The sequence below is a fragment of the Dipteris shenzhenensis genome, chromosome 6, assembly GCF_047967505.1.
Source record: "Dipteris shenzhenensis isolate YYH24624 ecotype China chromosome 6, Dip_SZ_1.0, whole genome shotgun sequence".
In the NCBI taxonomy this organism is placed as follows: Eukaryota; Viridiplantae; Streptophyta; class Polypodiopsida; order Gleicheniales; family Dipteridaceae; genus Dipteris; species Dipteris shenzhenensis.
Window position 1 is genome coordinate 30,664,754 of NC_141601.1, and position 24,236 is coordinate 30,688,989.

Genomic DNA, 24,236 nt, shown 5'->3' on the forward strand with positions numbered 1-24,236 from the left:
GAGTCAATGCACCCAAGGGGCAAGGCTTGGCAAGACAAGTGGGAGTCAAATTATGCAGATGGCACCTGGCAAGGGACTGTCGTGACATTGAGCAATAAGACAATGGGGAGTCAAATTATGCAGATGGCACGAATTGAGGCTCTTTAAGAGCAACAATTTAAATTGTAAACATATGTTCAATCATATAAAGACTCTAGATGAGAGCAACGTCTCTCAATGTAATCATATAATAATAGCTATAATTGCTATTATACCTCTTTGGTTCAATACAAAACTTGGGTCTTATGGCATCATGTCTTTTTTCTATTTATTAAAAGTTTTAAAAATTTTGTGCATATTGCGAGTGACAATGTTATTTTCATGAAATATTTAAGTCTCCTTTCATGGATTTATAAATTTATCACGTCAACGAAAAACGTCAAGGAAAAATATTAAAAATAATTAAATTAACAAATAACTTAGATATAGCTAGAATTTCTAATATAGGATTATTTCAAATTCTTGCATGTTGGTGCAAAAGTATAGATTGAAAAAACAATATTTTTATGTGAATATGATAGTGCCACAAAGTGAACTTTTGATTTGGAAAGGAAAAACGTCAAGGAAAAATATTAAAAATAATTAAATTAACAAATAACTTAGATATAGCTAGAATTTCTAATATAGGATTATTTCAAATTCTTGCATGTTGGTGCAAAAGTATAGATTGAAAAAACAATATTTTTATGTGAATATGATAGTGCCACAAAGTGAACTTTTGATTTGGGAAGAATATTTTCAGAAAGTAAAATTTTGATTTGGGAAGGATATTTTCACAAAGTAAAGTTTTCATTTGGGAAGGATTTTTGGGCTTCGTCCAAAACCAACACAAAAAGTCCAAAATTAATGAAATAGGTGTTATAAATGCATTGGTCATGTTAATGTATAGCGACTTAAATTAATGCATGCCCAAAATATTGTTGCAGGATTGCCTAAGTTCAAGGTTGCAGAAACGCATAAGTTATGTGAAGCCTAACAATTTGGAAAACAGGCAAGGAAAGCATTTCCTAGACATGTTCAAGAGAGTAAGAGGCCATTGGAATTAATCCACTCTAATGTGTGGACTACTAAAACCACATCTATTGGAGGCTATCATTATTTTGTCACTTTTATTGATGACTATAGCAGAAAAGTTTGGGGTATTTTATGAAAAAGAAAAGAAGTGTTTGGGCATTTCAAAGTTTTTAAAGCTATGGTTGAAAAAGAAACATGCCTATAAATAAAATGCCTAAGGTCAGATGGAGGGGGAGAGTACCTCTCAAATGAGTTTGCAAGTTTCTTGTAGAAGCATGGCATAAAGCAGCAATATTCATGCAGTCATACCCCAAACAAAATGGACTTGCAAAAAGGAAAAACAGGCATATTGGAGAGGTATCTCGTGCCATGCTTAACAAAAAAGACCTGCCATATCATTATTGGGCTAAAGTAGTTGCTCCAGTAGTCTACATAATGAACATCACTCCCACTGTAGCAATACATAGCATGACGCTAGAGGAGAGGTATACTGGTAGGAAACTAGATATTTCTCATTTGAAAGTTTTTGGTTGCATTGCCTATGTTCATGTGCCATATGAGTTGAGATCCAAGTTGGATCCAAAAGCTGACAAGTGCATCTTTATTGGTTATTCTCTATAGTAGAAAGGGTATAGATGGTATAGCCCTTCTACTCATAAGTTTACAATAAGCAGAGATGTTGTTTTTGATGAGATGAGCAGTTGGTATAAACCACTAAATGTGATTGATGATGTAGATGCACAAAATGGTAATGCTGCATAGAATTCATAGCAGCAATCACAAAATATTAGTGGACCTGTAGTGTCCTCTAGTAGTGGTTCACATCCTTTGCCATGGACAGGCAAGTTGAGATCAGGAGGATCTCCTCAAAGCAATGCAGATAGTGGTATGCAAGTATCACGAAAAGGAAAAGAGAAAGTAGATCAGCCCATGGTTGATGTGAATGCAGGTCACTCTTATGTGGATGGTGAATCCAGTGGCTCAGAACAGAGCCTTGATGATGAGTTGGGTATTCCTTCTATTGTTATGCCTAGAGTAAGGAAGAAAGGGATGTTTTGAGACAGTTTTGGAGTTTGTTACTAAAATGGTCCTAACTTCTCATCTCTTGTTCCATTTTTCATGAACTATATGTCAACATTCTTATCTTTTCAAACCCTACAAGCATGTGCTCTTTGTTTTGGGTTTTAAGGGCCAAAGGAAGAGCTATTTCCATGCTATCATAGCTGTATTTTTATTTCTAAAATTGTGGGTTCTCTTGTGTTGAGATTTATCAAGATGATGTGACCCAACAACCCCATACATTAGAATGTGCCCTACCAATTCATCCCCTTCACTTCCATCCATGTAGTTCTTAGTATGAAAATTTTCTTCCAACAGAGGCTTGCTCTTACATTTGGCACTGAACGCTTGGCAAAAATCAATGCTTCCCCTCAAGCTTTCCTCTTTCCCATGTTAAATTATGATCTCACCTTTGATGTTTATATCTTTATCTTGCTTTGATTCGTCTATTTTCCTTTCCCTCTTATTCTTTTGATGCTAAGAAGTGACTAGAATTAAGCCCCCAAATTCTGTGTCACACCACTACCACCATATTTGAAGGCAAGTGACTGGATTCAGGCTCGGAGGGAAAATGGAGAGGAACCTCCTTGTGGTATGAAGAGGCTATCCATCTTTCATGAGCTTCCTTATTGGGATGTGTTACAAATCAATCATCTCTTGGATCCCATGCATATCTTCAAGAATGTGGGGTCTACTATTTGGGCACACTTGGTTGGTTCCAAAGTCTCGAGAGAAGTGCGAGAAGACTTGCGTGCTATGAATAGGATGTCTTGTTTGTGGCCCCAAGTGCGTGCTTCAGGAAAAGTTGTCCTCCCGAAAGCAACATGGATCCTCTCCAAGAGAGACGAGGCAGCAGTCAAGGCAGACATTGCCTCTTTTCGAACAACCATAGGGTACATGCATTGCTTGAATGGATCATTTTCAAAGGACAATAATCTTAGTGGGCTCAAGTCCCATGATTGGCACAAGGTCTTACAGGTATTCTAAGCTGTAGGATTAGTGTACTCGTGATGCGTTAGTATAATTATGTTTATGTTATATTATTGACATGACTTCTTTGTTGCTTTGATAGTTCATCCTCCCAATTATAGTGAAAGGGTGCTTATAAGAAGATGTTAGAAATGCTATATTCAAGATTAGTGGTATTGTGAGGTATGCTTACTATCAAATTGCATTGATTGCATTTTCTTCAATTTAAGCTGAATAATTTGTAGACTAATTATGAATATATCTTACATGGGCATGTGAAATAGGTGGATATCTCAAAAAGAGATCTCCATATCGAGCATCAAGAAGGCTAGGGTGGACTCCATCAAAGCCGTATGCCTGCTTGAGAAGCACTTTCCCTCGAGCATTATGAAAACTCAAGTGCACTTGCTTGTGCAATGACTAATCCCACTTTGATTACCGATAATTAGCACCCCGCATGCACTAAACGTCAGTGCTTAAGTGTCAGAATAGGGCCTATGTGTAGTAGTGGATGTGCCCATCACTTTTTTTAAAAATTCAAGAAATGCGTTTGTACATGCATCTATGGATGCATTGTGTTGTTGTGGTTTAGAAACACCTTCATAATAGCTCTCTAGAATTGCCATTGATATCGAGACTCTCTTTGTTGTGAGCATTCTCATTTGAAAATATCCAAATCTATAAAAAATATCCCATACTTGAAATCATGTTGTGACCCTTTGTGGTGTTCAAATGGTTCTCATAACACCATTTAAAAAACTCAAGAGTATAATTGATAACCATGATTTTGCAATCACAATGTACCGACTCTTAAACTTGACCAAGCAAGGACAAACATGAGAAATATTTTTGGAGGAGGATGAATGCAAGGTATGTAGTTTACTTAAAATTAAATGGCAATGACAATTGTTTGATGTTAAATCAAGTGGCAATGACAATCAAATTTATCATGCACTTTCAATGTTTAGACTAACTCTCATTCTTGTAAGAGGATAACTTTACATGTCACGTTGCTTTCTCATTGCAAAGACAAAAATTATATTTTTGGCTGAAAACTTAATAGTTTTTGGATGCAAAATTGAAAACCTTGAAATCGAATATGATTCCAAAGAAACTCTTGATTTCTACCCCTAGCAGAGAGAATGGTAGCTAATTTTTCACAATCCATTATGGAGAATGGCACCAGTGCCACTCCTTCAAAATCCATTATGAATTAGTTATGAACATGTTCTCATATTATTCGCACAAAACAATTACGTAGGAAGTTGCAAAGCTAGCAAGAAAGTAGTAAAGAAATACAATGTCTTTAATCAAAATTCACAGTCTACAAATAGCTCCTCTCCCCCATGTATATCATCTATGGACTCAACACAAATGTGCCCATAAATTTCAATATTTATGTTCATCATGGAGTCAAACCAAGGTGGAATGTTGGGGGAAAATACATAACAAAAGTTTGGCTTTGCACTGGGATTTCTATTGTTGTTGATAAACCCTACCACATTGCCATATTGAACATCTCCAACATATCCTTCATAGGGACATTAGGGTCCACTTGGATGGAGTACTTCTTTAGCCTTGGATGAACTCTACATAATTCTTTCTTGTCACCTCCATAATGGAGAATAGTAGTTCCTCTTTTGGGAGAGTCATGCACAAATAAGTCTAGGTCATCACCTATAATGGCTAATTCATGCACCTTGAAAGCCACATTTTTTATTTGAAACACTTTGTTGATAGGGATAGGTAACTTTGGTGGTCCAAATGGATCTCATTATGGTATTACCTCCTCAAGAATGATTTGAACATATATCTCTCTACATCAAAAAAGACAAGTACAATTAGCTTCAAAAACAGTTAGTCACTTGAGATAAAATCTAAAAACACTTCGACATGTGTACCTTTAGCATGATTTGAACATATATCTCTCTACATAAAAAAATGACAAGTCCAATTAGCTCCATAAATAGTTAGTCACTTGAGATAAAATCAAATAACATTTTGACACCTGTACCTTTGGAAAATACACATTTGGTAGTCGATTTATGTAGGCCTTCGCAATGTGTTTCTTGATATAGTGACCTTTGTACCCTAGGTCTATAGGCAACTAAGAAACCTACATAGCATTCATTCTAGAGAATTGTGGATCATTCCTTAAAAGTCTTATTGGGATGAACTGAGTTCAGGCACCTAGACATCACTGCCATGGATTGGCCTAGGGTGTAGACCCTTCTGTTTTGTATTATCACCTATAGCCCTCTCTCTTAGTTGGTTTGCAAGAGGAAGCTTTCTTGTTTTGTATTCGATTCTTGACCATGCTCCCTCCATTCATCAAGAAGTTTTTAAGCGATGTTGAAATCTTTATGCCCTGCATCATAGGCAACCATTCATACCGATTTACCTTGATCACATTGTGCACATCTTTAGCTTCATTGAGCTATCGTAAAGTAAGGCATCAGCTCTCCTAGTATAATGTTATCCTCCTTGTCTTGTGCATCAAACGTAGAAGAAAATATGCAATTTGATAGAGGATTGACACAAGCCGTGTAGGGGAGTCATCAATAAAGATTGTCCTTCTAGCATCACATCCAAATGCCTTTGAGATTTTTGCTAAGGGTTTGAACATTGCCTTAACACCAACCTTGTTGGGTCTATTATCCTTGTCTTGCTATAAGTGTAGCATCCTTGCTGAGACCATATAACAAAGAAAGGAAGGCTCTCATTTGCATAATTTTTCAGCTTTTCTACCATCTCAAGTATGTTATGCTCCCTTGCGATTGAGTAGATGCCTACATTAAATCTTTGCAAGATTTTTAGGAATTCAATCCACCCAGGACAAATAACCATATAACTATTTTTGCCATGCATAATAGACAGATGTATTGGTGACTTGAACAAGCAACGACTCAATAGAAAGCCATTCAAATCTAATATGACAGTCATTCATGGCATATCCAAAGAAAGTGGATGTGGATGGAGATCCAAATTCTCCTTGATGTTTTTGGCTGTGGACTCCTCCAAACTACAGATGCTAATTTTTCATACATGTTTCAACAACAACAATATTATCTAGTCTTGTTCCCAATGTTGAGTCACTATGTCCATCCATGTTCTCTTATAAAAGTATAGGATTAATGATATTCCTTGCAATTGTCCCCATTTTTGGAGCTATGTTTTCTTCTACACCTCTTTTATCCATCACATCATTGATTGCCCCCATTTTGGGTTTATATTCTCCTCTATATTTGATTTCTCCATCTCCTTCCATGTATCATTGGCCCCTGTATCCACCTTGGGAGGAAAGAATGGCACTAGTTCTTCTCCCCATGTCCCAAAAGAAATGTAAAATGCACTTAAATCCATGCTCTAGAGGAATAGATATTGTATTACATTTTAATTCTCTTTGTTACAATCAAACACACACTGAAGAAAGGAACATATAAAAATGCAACCACTATCCATAACCCCATAATCTAGTGAATGACACAAGTTCCATCTCCAAATGATGACATGGAGAATGCCTATAACCTCATTAGGAGAAGGAAACTAGTGCCATTCTCCCCATGTTCAAATAGATTGTAGAAAGCACTCAAAACCAAACTTTTGACGGGATAGTTGTTACAATAAGATTTTTAATCTCTATAATGATTTCAAAGCACACAGAATCAAGAAAGGAGCATAACAGTATTACCATTTCTACATAACCTTATAGAGAGAATGGCGCTAGTGCCATTATCCATATGAGGCCATGTAGAATTCCAATAGTACATCTTCTCTATAACCCCACATTGGGAGGATGGCATAAGTGCCATTCCCCATGTCATTTTATCACATTTTCAATATCTTTAATAGAATAAGAGTATATAAAATCAAGAAAATCCATAAAAAATAATATTCTATTGCTAAAATTCTTTTTGAAACTGTAGATACAAGGAATAAATGAGTAGATAAATACCTTCTTGATCCAAATCTTCCAATGTAATCTTTCAAGATAGCTACAAGTTCTGCTTTACTTAAAGGTCGCAAGGATTCCCCACTCCCTTAGTGATTTGCTTGTGGGCCTTATTAGCACTGTACATAGTAGACTGTTATGTACGGATATCAGAGTTAGGGAGACTATATGTTTCTTTAATGTACACAACTTATTTTAGGAAGATATATTTATTTCACATATGCCAAAGACTGTATATTAGTACTAGGATTTATATTTTTCTATGAAGATAAAGTTTGGGATTTATTAATCTATGGTTATTTGGTTAAATGTCTATAACATTTTATAAAATTTGATGATTACCCACTTATCCTATAAAGGACAATCACTTCTCAACTTTATAAGTGTTCCAATTGCTGAGTAATTGTCTTTTCTATCTTTATTTATTTTTGCCTAGAGTAATCGTGTTTTTAATAGTAATTATTTGTGACAACGATAACAAGTGTGTGGGGGAAGCTTGGATACCTATCACCCACACAGTAATGTATTTGTTCTAACAAAGGTTGTTGTTTGGTTGGCTAACAGGTATAGTTCCTCACTCCTCAAATAATTGGTGTTAAAGACGTGGATGCCTGGGCTTCTATTGTAACCTTGGTCATTTTTTTTCAATAATTATGTACCTTTTTATTAATGTATTCAAGCAAGTTTATTAAATTCTTTCATATGAATTATTATTTTGGAAATTCTATTCTGAATGGATTGTATGGTTCATTTTCTGATTGGAACCTAAAGAGAACCTAAACACACACATTGGTCTTCCAATTAGCCTTTGGTCAGGCTAGTACCATACAATCTATTTTAGTTTAGTTATTGCCGCCCTCTTCTTTCTTTATTAACTAACGTTTAGTATGTATGTGCAGAACCAATGTACCATATCTTGTATGGTATTGGAATTTACTTTGTCGGTTGCCAAAGCAACTACAATTTTGGATATTCTACCACTTATTTTCACTTTTAATAGTCTTGGTTTATACACTATTGGGTGGGCAGTAAGTTCCACATGGTGGGCTTACTCCCCCAGCATGTAGTCTTACCCTCTAGGTTGGAGGTGGGCCACCCCCTCTCCCCCCCCCCCACACACACACATTAATCTTGCTTAATAGTTTTCTCATTTTCACACACACACACACACAAACAATTTTCTCAGTAAAAAGCTCTAACCTTTTTCCCCCCCTCTTTTTTCCACTTCTATGTTTGGCTCTTGTTTCATGAAATTTTTTTAAAAAAGGAGAAGAAAACTATTAATAGCTCCCCCTTCATTTTTCTAAAGTTTCCTACTTGTGTCATTTTTTGCATTATATAAACCTCCCCTGTTTTATCTTTTTAACTGCAACTTTACACACACACACTCCCTTCCTCACATTTTCTTATCTTTGATAGCCCCCTAACTTGGTTCCCCCCCTTGGTACCATGCCCTAACCATCCCTAATCAATTAAAATCCTCCCCCCTTACACCTCTCTCTCTCTCTCTCTCTCTCTCTCTCTCTCTCTCACACACACACACACACACACGCGCGCGCGCGCACACACACACAAAATAAATTTGATTATTAGTAAATGTATCTCACACACATAGACACTTATTTCTTTACACACGAACACACACATACACACACACACACGCGCGCGCGCGCGAATACATCCCTAACTATGAATTATTCTTTTATGTACCCCCATGAAATCTTCCCTTTACACTTTCTTTTGAACCACCCAACATACCAAGCCCACTAATCGTCCCATACCTCCTCTAATCCCTTATTAACCCATGCACTCCTTACTCCACTTGTGACTTAAACTTCACTTGTGGCTAAATTGTTTTTTTAATTATCTAAGAATCCATATGGTTGTCTATATTCCTAGGTAAAGTGATAACAAGCTGGGGAAAACGGGCATTACCTGTCTACCCAAACGTAACTATGATGTTCTAACACCTAGTTTGTTTGGATGGTGGCAGGTAAGTGAACCCTGACCTTAGAGCCAGGACTACCAAATGGATTCTACACTTTTGTAAACCTACCTTGTTTGGCTGTAATACCTTCAAAATAAAAGTATCTCATTTCTTTTTAAATCTCCATATTTGAATTATTTTTAAATTTTAATTGTTTTGTTTAATGACAATCTATGATTGAATCGATTGTATGGTTCAATTATTGAGGGGATAACGAATTCTAAACACACACACACACATTTTAGCTAGTTGTCATAGGTAGTTAATCACACACATGTACACATATTCACATACACTCATACTATATACGCTAGCTTAGACACACACAACTATACTCAGTCACAAATTAATTTACTAACCTTTTCCATTAAATATTGTTTAGAGTTCAACTTGCCTATAGACAGCTACTATTGGTCTATGGTTGTGACTATATGCCTCTAGTATTGCTTGATGTTGTGACTATATGGCTCTTAACCTAGTCCTTTGGAAAATATAAAAAATTAGGGACATTACAAAAAAATTAGGGGGAATGGGAAAATTGGATCAGAGGGAATTAATTAGGTAGGTAAAAATATAATAGAGAGACAAAGAGCAAGATATATATATATATATAGATAGATAGATAGATAGAGAGAGAGAGAGAGAGAGAGAGCAACAAGGGGGCCAGGGCCCCAGCAAAAAGAGAGGAAAGTGTAGGAAGAGTGTGTGTGTGTGTGTGTGTGTGTGTGTCACAGAGAGAGAGAGAGAGAGAGAGAGAGAGAGAGAGAGAGAGAGAGAGAGAGAGAGAGAGAGAGAGAGCTAGCATGGGGCTAGGGTCTATATATAAAAGAGAGGAAGGTGTGTGTCTATGTGTGTGCGTGCTTAGGTTTAAATATCCCATCATAAAATGAACCATACAATCCATTCAGAATAGAATTGCCAAAATAATAATTCATATGAAAGAATCTAGGAAACTTGCTTGAATACAATAATATAAAGGTAAATAATTATTGATAAAAAAGGACCAAGGTTACAATAGAAGCTCGAGCATCCACATCTTTAACACCAATTATCTAAGGAGTGAGGAACTATACCTGTCAGCCAACCAAACAACAACCTTTGCTAGAACAAATAGATTATTGTGTGGGTGACAGATATCCAAGCATCCCCCACACACTTGTTATCATTGTCATAAATAATTACTATTAAAAACATGATTACTCTAGGCAAAAATAAATAAAGATAGACAAGACAATAACTCAGCAATTGGAACACTTTTAAAGTCAAGAACTGATTTTCCTTTATAGGATAAGTGGGTAATCATCAAATTTTATAAAATGTTAGACATTTAACCGAGTAACCAAAGATTTAAAAATCTCGAACTTTGTCTCCATAGAAAAATATAAATCCTAGTACTAATATACAGTCTTTGACATATGTGAAATAAATATATCTTCCTAAAATAAGTTGTGTACATTAAAGCAACGTATACTCTCCCTAACTCTAATATCCATACATAACAGTCTACTGTGTACAGTGCCAATAAGGCCCACAAGCAAGTCACTGAGGGAGTGGGGCAGCAAAGTTCAAAGACAAAATTATGCATAGTAAGAAAGCTCGTGTATCGTTAATGTATAAAAAAACCACAGCAAACCTTAGTTGAGGAGTTGGAAAATAAGGGCGGACACGTAAATACAAGAGAGCGCTTATCGAGAGCTACAAGGGATTAGATTCGGGTGGCTCATACCATCCTGCAATGCAATATGGCTATGCACATACAAGCATGAAAGATAAGGTCTATGGCTTTGCTACGTAAAGAAGAGGAGTCACCCGCGTGCTCATACAATGAGAAAAGGGTATTATACTTGATATTCTTGACATTAAATACCGGCCAAGTGCTGGAGTTGTGGTTCAACTGGGATAGGTAGACATTGAGTGTAGATAAATCATGCTCAAGCAATCAGTAGCGCAAGTGACAGTAAGACCAAATCTCACAAGACAGCAAGAACAAGCAATATATAAGTACATGAAAGGCTTGCAAAAGCTATGACTAACTTAGTTGGAAACATGAAAGAGGAAGACCTCATACGTAAGTAGCATAGGGGAACTAGTCGAGGTGAGCAGCGGTTGGGAAGCCATGATAATCAAGGAGCCAAGGCTATGAGATAATGGGTAGGGTGGCACCGAAGAAGAAATGCAAGAGATGATCACTGAGACAAAGGAGGGAGCAGGGCAGCCAAAAAACAAGTGAAAAAGGAAGAGATCCATGCAAAGAATGGAAGACCGTGCCATATACGCACCAAAGGATCGTATCTTGCCAGATAAGGTAAGAAGAAGCATGCATTAAGGGTAGTTGTGATCAAGCAGTGGGAGGTGGGCGGTGGGTGGTAGATGGTGGGTGGTGGAAAAATGGCCAAGTGGCTGCCAAGATAAGTTGGGGTTAGGTTAGGAGGGGGTACACACGGGGGATTCACTAGTAGTAATAAGGAGGCGTCACCTGCGTGCAATAAATATATGAAAATTCCCCTTATCTACCCCTATTTACAGGACTTTACCTTATAAAATGTACCTTCCTTCCCTTATATAACCCCCCTCCCTTACACTCACGTGGTACCATACGATAAACCCTAGGGGGGTACATGTGATTAAAAAATGGGGGGGGGGGTAGTAAGAGTGACAAAGGAGAGTCATCATGGCTAGTAAGGATGACCAACCAAGCTGTATCAAGCATTAACTAAAGTCGAATTATCCTTATGGATAATATATATCTACCATAAAATACTCTACAAAAAGGGGCTTATATTAAATTAAAGTACTAGCATGGTGGCTTTACAAGAATGAGCATGTCACATCAAGGAATAGCCCCCTCCTTTTATATCCAAGAGAGGGGGTCTTTCCCAATAAATGCACCCTCCCACATGCATGGTGTGTGTGGAGGAATATCCCATGTGGGCTAGGTGGGTACGCACTCTCAATTGTGTGTGACAACCCTTTGCCTCATTTTTCCACATAAATCAAACCCCATCTCCCTTGGTCTCTTAATTTTATAATACGTTCAAACATCTAGGAGGACAAGTGGAGGGTTGGAACAAGGAATCTTGCCACCTCATCCTACTTTCCCCATTATTTAACTTGCATTCTTGGACTATCTACACCCCCCCCCCCCACATGGGCCTATCCTACATGGAGGGAATAATCCAATATAATATCCATCTCCACCTATTTTATATTACTTTTCCCATGATCCTTGGGCCATGTCTCACTAAATGCAAGCATGGGACCACCTAGGTGGAGGGGTGGCACATGGAGGAACCATGCCACCTCAACATTTTATAATATTACTACCATGGATTATGTACAACACACCTATGGGTCCTCTTACGTGGAAGGGTGGCACTGGTCATGCCTTGCCACCTCAACCTTGGGCCCTATGCACACCATATTTTATTATACTATTGCCACACATATAATCATAGACACATATTTATGCCTTTTACCTTGGTGAAATTTATCCATAACAACTCCCCCCCCAGGCAGGGAATGCATAGCATTTCCATGCCTGGGACCATCACACACAAAGAAGGGCTTGAGATAATGCTTTTTGATCACCTTCTTGCCATATGGCTCATGCAGCTCTTGAACTTGTACAGACCCATTGCTACGTTCCTTAATGACTTTGTATGGACCGGTCCACAGTGGAAGGAACTTTTTATCCATTTGGTGGTCCAATCTGTTATGAAAGCATAGCACAACATCTCCCTTAGCAAAGTGTCTTTCCCATCCCTTGTGAATCTTAGCATCCAAGCGAGCCTTTTGTCGATTCTTTTGGATCTCTGTTTGATGTAGTGCAAGGTGTTGGGTTTCATCTAACTTCTCAAGTTGTACCAACCTGGCCTCTACATGTTCATCTTCTATCATCCTCTGTTCTTGTGCCAATCTCAAGGCCAGAATCTCTATCTCTAGTGGTAAAATTGCCTCAATACCGTACACCAACTCAAAAGGAGTGTGACCTGTAGACGCTTTATGGGTGATGTTGTAAGCCCACACGGCTTTAGTGACCTTTTGATCCCACTGGCTCCTGTACCCTGTAGCCATTTTTCCCATGGATTTACAAGGGAGGCCATTGGTCCACTCCGTTTGTCCCATGGATGCTGGATAATAGATGCTAGAAGTGTGATGATCGCGATCCATGAGCAACTCCACTACTTCATTTAAGAATGGACTCCCATGGTTAGACACTATTTCCATGGGTGTCCCAAACCTTGTGCAGATACGTTCAAATATGAAATTTGAAACTGCCTTACCATTTGCAATGGGGAGGGCAATAGCTTCAGCCCACTTAGTGACATTCTGAGTGGCCACCAAAAGATGCTTCTTTTTGTGCACAGTCATGGGCAGGGGCCCTATAAAAGTTGTTTACGAACTCTTCTTTGCCATTGACTCTTCTCGTATAGAGTATCACACCATTCCCAATACTCCATTTCCAGCTCACACTTGCTTTCTAGAAGTCTCATCCCCGCACTTCCATTTTAAAATTCCACTCTCTATTGTCAATACATAATCTTGTATTTTCTTACCTCCTCCACTGTATTCTTCGATCCCCTCCTCTTTTCCAAGCATGGCTGACATTCCTGTGTTCTATGGTCAGGTTGAAGAAAATCCAAACGAGTATCTTGTGGCCTTCAAGCACCGTTGTGTTTCTCTTTACTTTCTTACTGAAGATAGATGGTTGTTCGCTCTTCCCACATTTCTAGAGGGTTTGGCTCAAGTGTGGTATGAGAAGCAGGTTGAGGATGTTCGCCAAAGTTGGCCAAGGTTGACAGCAACCATGATCGAGTATTTTGGTAAAGAAGAGGAGCCGGAGAATGTGTACCTACAGGTGGCAAACCTGAAGTAGTCAGATGGTGAGACGGTGCATCGATATGTGAATCGAGCAACCGTGCTCCTAGACCGTTTAATTGCCACGCAGGAGGACAAGGTCGGATTTCAAGCTGGAATGACTCAACATGTGCTGGGCTACCTCGTAGCAGGAGCAAGTGATGAATTCTGCCTCAAGCTTAAATTATGGGAGAATCTAGAGACCATGGTGCGAGCACAAGAGATTGCTCGAAAGTTTGACAAAGTTCAGTCTAACCCCACTTCAAAGAAGACGGTTGTCCCTCCGCAACCCTCTCAACAATTCTTGCAACAACAACCTGGGGGGTCCAACTCAAGGGCAAACCCCAATCCCCCGTCAGGGATGTATCCACCACCTCCACTTGAAATGTATGGTCCTCCGTTAGATGCTTACCCTCAACAAGATGTATACCCTCGCCCTCCACTTGGAAGATTTCCCTAGCCTCGCCCATGATCCCCCCTCCTTCCTACTCCCTCGGCCCCTCCTGCGAAAGAACCCGGAGTTAATGACCTTGCCAAGGCCCTAAATGAAATCTTTGACTTGAGATGGTGGACATCAGAAATCAAGCCAATCGCCCTCCAAGAGAACGTGCCAATGTTGTGTGCTACGAGTGCCGCCAGAAGGGTCATTATTGCACCAAATGTCCTAATATTCCAAGGGTGAATTTTCCAGGTGAATCAGGCACCGAGGATTTTGACGTAGAGGTCCTTCACCTTGGGAAGATAAGTCGTACCACCTCGGACCCCTCTCCAAACTGTGGATCGGGCCATCCCAGGAAGAAGGTGTCCTTATCAGAGCCCCCAGATGCTGAGATGATAGACCCAACAATAGAGAAGGCAAAAAGATCTCGCAGGAGTAAGTGGTCGCCCTTGAATTTTCCTATCAGCTCAGGGCAAGTAGACTATTTGGTCATTTAGGACCTTGCTCATCGGTCTTTGAGCACCACACATCCTCAACTAATAGCATTAAGCCCTAAGGTGAGACGTGATCTGCCCAGCAAGGGTTCTCAACACAAAGGAGTAAGAAAAATGGAAAGGTACGACAGATTTCTTCTATCTCTGAAGATGTTGATTGGCACCCGCATACAGTAGATGTCATCATAGATAATTGCCGTATCAAAAGTGTGTGTGTTGATGGGGAAGCTGCATGTAATATCATGGTGCCCCATATCATGAAGAAGTTGAATTTGGAATGCACAAGGCGTTCCTCCACTCGAATCAAAGTAGCAGATGGTCGATGACTTGCCACCCTGGGAGTCATTGAGTATTTGTCCCATCACTGTCAATGGCTTTGAGAGTGCTCTCAACGGAAGCAAGAACGGAAGAAGGAGAGAGAGAGAGAGACAGAGAGCCACAAGTTTTGGTGGGTGCAGAACCACCCTAATCTTCTTTTTCATTCATTTATATATGTGTTTGAGTATTGTACATAACCGGGGTAAAGGCACAGTGACCTTTAACCCCCACAATCTCCCACTTAAAGGACAATGTGCCTTTAAGGGAGAACAACCAGTGGGCATACTATCCAATGCCCATCAATACACGACAATACTCAAACCGTTGACTAGGTAGACTCTTCGTCAGCATATCTGCAGGGTTATCATCTGTATGAACCTTGACAAGCTCTATGCGCTTGTCCTCAAGTACCTCCCTGATGAAATGGTACCTGACCTCAATGTGTTTGGTCTTTGCATGAAAGACCGGATTTCGTGCTAGCTGAATAGCACTCATGGAATCATTATGCAATGTCGGTACACCTGTATGAATCCCCAAATCTCCCACTAGCCGATCAAGCCATATAGCCTCCTTGCAACCCTCTGTGGCTGCAACATACTCAACCTCTGTGGTAGACAAAGCAACGCACTTCTGTGCGTGAGACATCCACGACACTGCACCACCTGCAAAGGTGAACACATAACCAGAAGTGGATCTCCTACTATCCACATGCCCTGCATAGTCTGAATCTGTGTACCCAAGTACACGCATGTCTCCTCTACCAAAGCAGATGCACATCTTCTTGGTACCCTTCATGTACCTCATGATGCACTTAACTGCCTCCCAATGCCTCTTTCTTGGATTAGCCATATACCGGCTAACAACTCCCACTGCAAATGCAATGTCTAGTCTAGTAGCTATCATAGCATACATAAGACTCCCAACTGCTGATGCATAAGGAACCTTGGCCATCATGGCCCTTTTCTCATTTGATTTGGGACTATCTGTATGACTCAGTTTCACATATGGAGGCAATGGAGTACTCACTGCCTTCCCCCCCTCCATATTGAAACACTGCAATACTTTTGTAACATACTCTTTTTGTGAAAGCCAAAGGAGTTTCCTACTCCGATCACGCGTGATGCGCATACCAAGAATATGACCTGCAAGTCCCAAATCCTTCATATCAAAGGCCTCATGCAACTTGGCCTTTAATGCATCTAGCTCATAAGTATTCTTGCTAGCCAATAGCATATCATCCACATATAGTGCTAGGATTATCAGGCTACTATCCTTAGCCCTTTTAGTGTAGAGGCAGTGATCAATTTCACTCCTTCTAAAACCCTGGGACCGAATGAAAGCATCAAACTTCTGATACCATTCTCTAGGCGTTTGCTTAAGACCATAGAGACTCTTCTTCAGCTTTCAAACTAAATGCTCTTTGCCCTTTTCTTCAAAGCCTTCCAGCTGCACCATGTAAATTTCCTCATGCAAATCCCCATGCAAGAAAGCTGTCTTGACATCCATCTGCATAAGCTCCATATCCTCTAATGCCACTAGTCCAAGCATGCATCTAAGTGTGGTCATCTTCACAACCGGAGAGAATATCTCATCAAAGTCCACACCCTTCTCTTGCCTGAACCCTTGAGCAACCAAACGGGCCTTGTACCTAGGCACATCATCACCTGTGACCTTCATTTTGTAGACCCATTTACATGGCAATGCTTTCTTTCCATGTGGCAAAGAAACCAAGTCCCAAGTCTTATTCTTCATAAGTGAACTCATCTCTGATTGCATAGCATACTCCCACTTACATTGATCCTCGCGCATCATAGCCTCTCTGTAGCAAGAATGCTCCCCGCAATCAGTAAGCATCACATAGTCTACCCCTAGAATAAACTTATCAGGCGGTCTAGACACTCTAGAAGATCTTCTCAAGGGCATTTCAGCTTGCTGTCCCACCTGCATATCAGCCACATTTGGCTCATCATTTCCACCAATAGATGATCCATGATCTACCCTTGATTGTATACCTGTGGGAGTACTTGGTGGTACCATTTCTTGCACATTTGGTGCATGGACAGCTTGCTGTCTATCAACATATGCAAGTGGATTCACATCCTGGAAAGTGATTCTCCTCATTTCCACATCCCTCATGGGTGCCTTATGCATCTTCTTCTCATTGAAGACTACATCATGGCTGCGTATGATCTTCTTTGCTTCTAGATCCTAGAGACGATAGCCCATCTCTCCACTTTCACCATAACCCAGAAAGATGCATTTCCTAGACTTAGGATCTAGCTTCTTTCGAAGCTCTTTTGGCACATGTGCATATGCCTCACACCCAAATATACGCAAGTGAGAGTAAGAGGGCTTCTTGCCACTCCATGCCTCTTCAAGAATACCACCATCCAAACTCTTACTAGGTGATCTATTGATCACATGCACTATAGTCTTCATTGCCTCAGCCCAAAAACCACCAGAAAGACTTGCATTGGAAAGCATGCATTGCAACCTTTCTTGAATGGTACGGTTCATCTTTTCTGCAACTGGATTTTGCTCTGGAGTACGAGGGGATGTGAGCTCCCTCTTAATCCCACGTGTATCATAGAAATGCTGAAAGTCATGAGAGAGATACTCTCCACCATTGTCAGTCCGTAGGCATTTAAGCGTTCTACCTGACTAATTCTCAACCAAGGTCAGCCATTTCTGAAATACCTGGAACACATCACTCTTCCGAGCTATAGCATAAACCCACACTTTCCTAGTTGCATCATCAATGAATGTCACATAGTATTCAGCCCCACCTAATGACCGTGTAGGCATGGGACCACATACGTCTGAATGCACCAAATCAAGCTTTTCAAACTCTTTCTTTCCCCTTCTTTTATGGGCTGATTTAGTCTGCTTCCCATAGAGACACTGCTCACAAAATTCAAAATCAGAGAAACTCAAATGCGGAACATAACCCAAATGGCATAAGAGTTTCATTCCATTCTGGCTCATGTGCCCCAACCTGCAATGCCACAAAGAAGTGCTTGGTTGCTCGGTTATTGCAACAACATGATCAAATACCCCTGATACATGTAAGGGATACAAAGTCCCACACTTGGCACCCCTGGCCAAAAGCATAGAGCCCTTCTGAATTTTCCAACTCTGAAAGCCAAAAGTGGTGTGAAAACCAGCATCATCTAGCTGACCCACTGAAATAAGACTCTTGGTCAGCTTAGACACATGTCTCACATGTTTCAAAACAAATGCAGACCCATTTGCAAAAGAAAACTTTATGTCACCTGCTCCCACTATGTCACATGCATAGTAATTTCCAAGATGCACACAACCTGTCTTTCCACTATCATAAGTGGAGAACCATTCCCTATGGGGAGTAACATGGAATGAAGCACCAGAATCCAAAATCCAATCCTGGGAATATGCATCATCTGAAGTGGTAAGCAACTCTGCAGATAAACTAGACATGAAGAGAACGTCATTGTCACTATCATGTGTGACTGCATTGATCTCCTCGATCTTCACTTTTCCTTTGTCCTCCCTTGGACTCTCTTCCTTTTGATTTGCACCCCAATTTGCATTCTTTTTCTTATCGTTTTGCTCTCTTTTCAGCTTGTAGCAATCCTTTTTCATATGGCCCTTCTTGCCACAATGGTAACACTCAATGTTCCGTGCCCTGGATTTGCTACGAAACTTCCCTCTTTCTTGGGACTTCCCCCTGAACTGTGATCTGCCCCTTTGCACATTTAAGGCTGCATCCTGCTTGTTGCCATCCATAGACTTCCGTCTAATCTCCTCGGCCAACAAGCTACCCACAACATCATCAAATTTTAGTACTCCACTAGGTGCAGAGTTACTGATAGCTGTACGGAAGGTATCCCATGAGGATGGCAATGAACATAAAAGAAATATTGCCTTAGTCTTCGCATCAAAATTCATTTTCTGAGCCTGAAGCTTGAGCCTGAAGCTGGCTGAAAATAATATTGAATTCATTCAAGTGAGAAGCAATGGAGACCCCTTCCTTCATCTGCAGCTCAAACAACCTCTTCATGAGGTAAACTTTATTAGAGGCAGTTTCCTTCTCATAAGTGGCACACAGTTTCTTCCACAAATCTTCCGTAGTCTGCTCATTTACTACTGTGAAATAAACTAACTCTGCAAGATGAAGTCTAATAGTAGACTTTGCTAATGCATCCAACTCATTCCAATCATCCTCAGACATATTTGCAGGCTTAGCTTCAATCCCTGCCAAGGGTTTAATCTGCTTCTTTTGAATAAGCACATCCCTTATTTGTTCTTTCCACAAAGAAAAGTTTGTCCCATCAAACTTTTTAATGCTGAAAAAGTCCTTTTCAGACATGGAAGAGGATGCCATAATGCAAATGAAACAAAATCCCAAATGCTAGTGCCTGCAAGAGAGAATCACACCAAATACCAGGTGCACCCAAATGTGTATGCCACAATAGAGTGAAATATCACCAAAACTCAAAGCTCAAAGCATCAAAAGATGCATCTGACTCATGTGCATATACTATGCATCCATATGAGCAAATCTGGCCCAAAAGAAATTGCCAACTGCAATGGCAATCCACAATGCCAATAAGTGCCAAATGACTCAAGCATAAACATCGTCCACTGGCATATGCATCAATAATATCTCATCCATAAGAGCATAGCACTATCAGTGCATCACTTGCAATGTGTCAAAGCTGTCCCTCAGCATAAAATAGCATCCATGTGCAAAGCGTCCATAAAAAATAGCACCCCACAAGGCAATTTGGGCCTATCAGCGCATCCAATAAGGACCGTAATGCATCCAAATGGCCTATAAATCATCCACTGCAACCCAATGCATACCACAAATGAGCGCACACTACTCAAACTGCAACCAGAGTGATCTGCATAAGGTATGCTCAAGAAATCATAGTCCCACGGTAATGACCGCTACTGAAAATAGAACCTGAGATGCCTCAAAACATGGGCGCCATTGCATAATCGGACTCAGCAAGAAAATCTGCAAATATCTCTCTCCTACCAGAACTCCAAAATCCCAACCGATGAGTGAGAAATGGGAGTCAACACTTATCCACTGCCATGTGGCATAAATCTAAGGTTTCAAAACCTTAGAATGAAAAATGCATAACAGAGCGTCGAAATCGAATACACAGAGATCTATAACTCTGAAAATCCTCCACAGAATCACGCAAGAACTGATAGGTAGGGGTTTTTGGGCGTCCGAAACGCAATGGGACAGACGGTTTTGGAAACCGTGGTCTTAATCACTGGGTCCAACACACGGACTGAAAAACGTTTTTGGAAACATAGCTGTTTGTAAACTCCACCGGAGTGCGAATGATGAGCAACATAGAAGTTTTAGGACCTCCTGAGTCCACCGGAACTAACAGATCTGGAAATGGTTGCTCCAAACTTGAGTTCCAACACCCGGGAAAAAAACGCAGGAACTGACACAGTGAGTCAGAAATCCAATGAAATGATCCCAGATTCAAGAATGAAGGTGTTTCCAAGCTCCTGAAGTGAAGTGGACACCAAAAGCAAGCAATAGTTGCCTCTACAAGTCAATACGGAGTCTCTGTCATCGAACGGAACAGGGAAAAGCTCAAAAAACGACTTTTTCTTTGAAAAAACACTTAGCAGGCTCTCAAAACCACTTAGCAAAGCCAAAGTGACTTTTCCAAAGGTTCCTCCAAGGTCTCTACACACTCGGATGCAAGTAAAGTCACCCACAAAGCTTCCCACAGAGCTTCTCCTTCCTCCCACAGAGCTTCTCCTTCCTCCCACAGAGCTGCTGAGCTTCAAGCATTCACGCACGCTCAGCTAGATCACCCGGGCTCTGATACTAGTTGAGAGTGCTCTTAACGAAAGCAAGAACGGAAGAAGGAGAGAGAGAGAGACAGAGAGCCACAAGTTTTGGTGGGTGCAAAACCACCCTAATCTTCTTTTTCATTCATTTATATATGTGTTTGAGTATTGTACATAACTGGGGTAAAGGCACAGTGACCTTTAACCCCCACAGGGTTGACCACCACCATCAATTTCTATGTAGTGGACATTGAAGATACAGGCAGGAGTTACCCAGCCATACACGGGAGACCGTGGTTGAGAAAGAGTGATGCAGTCAGTTATTGGAAGACGGGACACATGTCTTTTGGTGCTTCAAAGGAGAAGATACCGGTGCAACTAGGTGCCACTGAACCAGAAGAAGAAGAGGAGAAAGACAATGATACTCTCTCATCCTCGGTGTCTGAGTCAATGGAAGATTCAGACGGGGGGAAGGAGTTCTCAGAGGAAGAATTTTACATGATGGGGGTGTCTCCGACCCCACCACCCACAAAAAAGGTAACAGTTAGTCCTCAACAGCTTGAATCTATGCTTTCTCCATGCCTCACCCTGAGTGAGAAAGATGAATTCCTAGAAATGTTCAAAGGTTTCCCTGACCTCTTTGCAACTAGCTACCACCACCTTTGCCATGTGACTGCCATAGAACAAAGATAGAGCTGAAGCCTGATGCTAAGTCAGTGGCTCAAAAGTATCGGACATTAGGGCCCCCACAGATCGACGCTTTGCGCTCAAAGTTGCAAAATCTTGTAGAAGCTAGGTTTATTGTTCTGGTTCACAATACTGAATGGGTTTCACCAGTGGTAGTCACCCCAAAGAGAAACAATAAGTAGCGGGTCGACATCAATTATAAGAAACTCAATGTAGCCACCAAGAGGGACCCTCATCCTTTGCCCTTTCAAGACCTCATTCTCGAGAAGGTAAGTGGTCATGAGATGTATACTTTCTACAATGGTTACTCCGGGTTTTATGAAATCAAAATTGCCAAGGAGAATGTGCTTAAAACCACATTTTCCACACCCTGAGGGACGTTTGCATTCAAAGTGATGCCATTTGGCCTCACCAATGCTCCTGCTACCTTTCAAAGATTTATGAAGATGGTGTTTGCTCCTTATTTGGAGGTTTTCTTGGAGGTGTTTTTAAATGATTTTTGTATATTCTCGGGACGTAAGTCATGAAGGTTAAGTTGGCCTTCCAAAGGTTCAATGATGCAAATGGCAGTCTCAACCATGATAAATGCACCATTGGAGCCACTCAAGCGAGGTTACTGGGACATATTGTCTCATTTGAGGGCATCAAGCCTGACCTCGAGAAGGTAGAAGCTATCCTCAAGCTGCCCTTGCCAACAACCAAACGTCAAGTATGTTCATTTGTCAATCTAGCAAGATACTATCGCCGCTTCATTGATCAATATGCTACTTTGATGCGACCCATGACTATGCTATTAAAAGATGGGTTGATTTCTCTTGGGATGAGGATTGTGATCATGGGTTTGTACAAATCAAGAGTTCTCTGGCCTTAGAACCCATTCTATGCAATTTTGATTGGTCAAAGACTTTCTATATCAATCCTAGGTATGGTCACACTCTGGCGGGTATTCTTCTCTCAGGCAAGGGGAGGATCGGTTCATGTATCTCGTTTGATTTCCTTCTCGACAATTGCTCGAAACTGAATGACGCTACTCTGAGGCTGACAAGCATGCCTTGTCTTTGCTATTCTGCATTGAGAAATTTAAGCATTATGTGGCTGGAAAGTCCTTCATTATAATCTCTAGCAATGGTCTTGCAAAGCAGGTTCTTCAATCACCAAATTCCATGGGCCGGTTAGCCAAATGGTTGGCAGTTCTACAAGAATATGATTTTCCTTTCAAAATTGTAAAAGGGGGTTGTTCCAACTTGAAGAATTCTTTAATTGAGTTAGAGGAGTGCCTCGATGTAACCCTTGTAGCAGCCATAGAAGTTGGGGATCCATGGTATGGTGGTATCTACAAGTTTCTGATCGCTTTCTCCTTTCCTCTGGAAAGTACTAGCTATGAGAGAAAGAAGATCCGTAGACTCAATAGTAGGTGCTACACTCTCTTTGATGGGGTGTTGTACTGTCAAGGCATGGATGGGGTAATAAGATGGGCCATTGATGTAGATGAAGTACCTAAGGTATTGAAGCATTATCATGATGGATTTTGTGGAAGCCACTATGCCGGTGACTATACAGCTAAGAAGATTTATAGCTGGGTACTATTGGCCGACCTTGTTCAAGGATGTCACTATGTATTGCAAAACTTGTGAACCATGCCAATTCTTTGGTAAGAAAGATTTGCATCCTCGGCAACATCATCCTATGATCAGAATTGGGGAATAGATTTTGTCGACATCATTGCAGAAGATTGGGGGTATGGCATCGCATCAAGTTGGTCATCAAAGCAAAGAGGAAAGCCATTACCATGGTAAGAAGATGCAGGGCTTGCACATCACCTTCTGAATCCTCAAGCTCTTGTAGTCTCCATGAGATTTCTTCTAGTGGGGTGAGGTTCAGCATTTTCGTTCCTTTGAAGAGGTATCTCCTTTTGATTCACAAGACGCTTGTGCTAGTGAGTCGGCGATGCTATTCTGAGTTCTTGGAATATGCTTCACTTGAATCTCTTCAAAGTTTTGACAAATCTGAGTAGCCTATTGATGGTGGCCTATCAAGGCTTCACTTCTCACTTTCCACTCACCGCTCACTTGTCGGCATACCAGTTGTGAGTCGCCTCATACCTCTAGCTGAGTGACTTGATGTTCTTTGGCTTTTTGCAAGCCAAAAATGAGTGTAGAGTATTCAGCCTGATTGCAAGTGTCTGCTGCCATGGGGCTGCCATACAAAAACTTTTCTCCGTCAGGTGAAGTCAAGGTCACTCCTACGCCCGCCACTTTTGTCGAAGGTCTATAAGGACAATCAAAGTGTAAATCCCAAGCCGACGTCATATGAGCACCAAGACACGTACATCCCAAGTCTCCCAATAATCTAGGATTGGGAGGATGAGTGGATAAGGGGATGCCAAAACCTCAGCAAGGCGTTCTACCCCAAACAAGCTCATAATTTTCTGTTGAAAATTCACTTTGTGTCCAAACAAAATTACCACATGAAGTTCATGGTGTAGAACAAAAGGTTGATTAGGAGCAAATGGGTTTCGAGGACCGAACATCTTAAACATATAAATGCATGTTATTACATAAGAATTCAAAGAACCCTAGCTCCTTGGCGTAATTATAGTAATAGCTCCTTGGC